The sequence below is a fragment of the Calidris pugnax genome, unplaced genomic scaffold (assembly GCF_001431845.1).
Source record: "Calidris pugnax isolate Ruff unplaced genomic scaffold, ASM143184v1 scaffold18, whole genome shotgun sequence".
Lineage (NCBI taxonomy): Eukaryota > Metazoa > Chordata > Aves > Charadriiformes > Scolopacidae > Calidris > Calidris pugnax.
In genome coordinates, this window is record NW_015090812.1 from 9389803 (window position 1) to 9392877 (window position 3075).

A 3075-nucleotide genomic window follows, 5' to 3' on the forward strand; every position below is an offset into this window, starting at 1 on the left:
GGGATCTCCCGTAGACATATCGAGACTCCCACGGACACGCAGAGATCCCCCCTCAACTCCCTCCCCTCTCTCCAGGGACACACAGAGCCCCTCCCCATCTGTAAGTACACACCCCCGCACAGGGCGCCTCCCCTCACAGGGATGATGTCATACGACCCCCCCGGGACTGGGAACCAGGGTCTCCAGGGAAACACCGTGGCCAGGGTGGGATTTCAAAGCCCACGTGTTCATAGAATCATAGAATGGGTTGGGTTGGAAGGGACCACAAAGATCATCGAGTTCCAACCCCCCTGCCATGGGCAGGGACACCTCCCACTAGACCAGGTTGCCCAAAGCCCCATCCAGCCTGGCCTTGAACACCTCCAGGGACGGGGCATCCATGACCTCCCTGGGCAACCTGTTCCAGTGTCTCACCACCCTCACTGTAAAGAATTTATTTCTGGTATCTAATCTAAATCTCCCCTCTTTCAGTCTGAAACCATTAGCCCTTGTCCTGTCACTACACTTCCTGACAAAGAGTCCCTCTCCGGCTCTCCTGTAGCTCCCTTCAGATACTGAAAGGCTGCTGTAAGTTGTCCCCGGAGCCTTCTCTTCTCCAGAACAACCCCAACTCTCTCAGCCTGTCCTCATAGGAGAGGTGCTGCAGCCCTCTGATCATCTTTGTGGCCCTCCGCTGGACCCGTTCCAGCAGATCCATGTCCTTCCTGTGTTGAGGACTCCAAAGATGGACACAGGACTCCAGGTGGGGTCTCACGAGCGCAGAGTAGAGGGGCAGAATCACCTCCCGTGACCTGCTGGCCACACTTCTCTTGATGCAGCACTGGTCCCAGTACAGACCCCTGAGGAACACCACTCGTCACTGGCCACCAATTGGACATTGAGCCATTGACCACAACCCTTTGGGTGTGGCCAGCCAGCCAGCTCCTTGTCCACCGAGTGGTCCATCCATCAAATCCATTACTTTCTAATCTTGAGACCAGGATGTCATGCGGGACAGTGTCTAACGCTTTGCATAAGTAGACAGGTAGACAACATCTGTTGCTCTGCCCTTGTCCACCAAGCATGTGGCATTATCATAAAAGGCCACCAAATTTGTCAGGCACGAATTGCCCTTGGTGAAGCCTTGTTGGCTGTCTCCAATCACCTCCTTATTTATGTTCGCTGCCCTTCCCCTCTTTCCCTCCATGCCAAATCTGGGTGCTGTCAGGGACACCCCCAGAACCCCTCACTCTGTGCCAGGGGCTGGGGAGGGGGCTCACAACCCACCCCAGGTGGGTCTCTGGAGACATAGAGGACAGTGGAAAGTGCAGATGAGCTCCATGGCTGGGCTGTCCCCTGGGTAGGTGTCCCTTGGCCACCCCTTGCCCTGGCTCCAGCCCAGCCAGCCCTGTGCCCCTCAAACAGCCCCGAAAGGTGAGTCCCCACGGTGGCCAGTCCAGGACTGGGGACCTGCAGGACTGTCCGACGGGGGGGTGTCCCCCCTTGTCCCTAAGCGCCTGGGCACCCAGTTCCTGGGCTTCGAGAGGGCTCTGGTGTTGCAGGGTGGGCCTGGCTGTGCTGGCCCCGGGGTGCGGGCAGTGTGCCATGGCGGTGCTGCTCTCTAATGGCCATGAGGAGGACACAGCTCTGTGTCACACCAAACAGGTCACAGAGGAATGTGGGGCATCTCTCCCTCCCCGTGGGCGTGGGAGCTGGCAGAGGTGGCCTCAAAGCCACGGCCTCCTGTGAGCCTGGGGCAGCGGCGTTACCAGAGGCCCTCAGAAGCAGATCCCACCGCCCTTCCCCTGCCCCACACCGCACACGGGGTGACTGCGTGCACATCCCTTGCTCTGTGCCTCAGTTTCCCCACTCTGCTCCACCTCTGTTTCCCCAGGGCAGCCCAGGGCTCTGCTCGCTGATGCTCGACCTGCTCCTGAATGTGCCGAGGGTTTTGCATGAGTAGTCCCAGCCAAACAGCCCTCTGCTTCACCACATATACCTTGAGTAGGGGATTAACCCACCCTCTATTTTTTTTTTTTTTTTTCTGCAGGAAAGCTGAGCAAACCTGCCTGTGGGGAGGGAGGAAACGACTCGGATCTGTTTGCTGTTTTCTCAGGTTTCCAGTTTTTGCAGAGGAACTGTGTGGAAACCCACTGCCCGGCAGCAAACGTGCTCCATGAGCAGGCAGGGAGGCTTCTGCCCCTTGCGGGGAAAGCTGCCCGTTTCCACCAGGGCCCCAGGGCTCCCCGGTGCACGGGCAACGTCACGGGGCAATGCTGGTTTTCCGACGGAGGCCCCAGGAGCAGAGCTGAGTCAGCGTCTGGAGGCAACGCGGGGGTGGAGGCACCCAGGGGTGCAGGAAGGCCCAGGGGACCTGCCTGGGGGGTGGTGGGACAACCTGCATGGGGCTTGCCCCGGGGTCCCCCACAGAGGCACAACAGGGACCAGCAAGGGCCGAGAGCTGCCGCCTCTGCTCCTGTTCCCCACTCACTCCATGCGAGTTCTTGGGCTGGAACTGGGGGCACAGATGGACCCCATAGTCCATATCCCACCAGGGCTGCAGTATCTCCTCTCCAAGAAGAATGGAGCCCGGGAGCAGTCCCCCCTCCACCTGCAGCTTGGGTCTGCGGTGATGCAGAGCTTTGCAGAGAGGGGTTTTCCCATCACCGAGCTGGGGCGGTGGGAGGAAGCGTGGTTTAACATCAATAACTTGCTCGGCCTGGGGAAGGGGAGGCTCTGGGGTGATCTCCTGTCTGCCTGCAGCTATTTAGATGGAGTTACAGGAAAAGAGAGCCAGGCTTTTTGGGGAGGTGTACAGCAAAACAAGGACAGGCACCCGATGCACGTTGCATCAAGGGAAATTCCGTCTAGACACTAGGAAACTTTATTTTTTCCCCTGTGTGCATGGTAAAATAGTGCAGGAGACCAGAGAGGCTGTGGGATCTCCATCCCCCGCGAAACTCAGACCTGGCCTGGCTCCAGCCTTGTGCTCCCTGAGATCCCCCACCCTCACAGACGAACTCCCTGGGATTGGGGTAACGACCCTGACCCCCCCGCCTTGGGAGCGGGGTTTTCCCCTCCCTCTTCACTCTCACC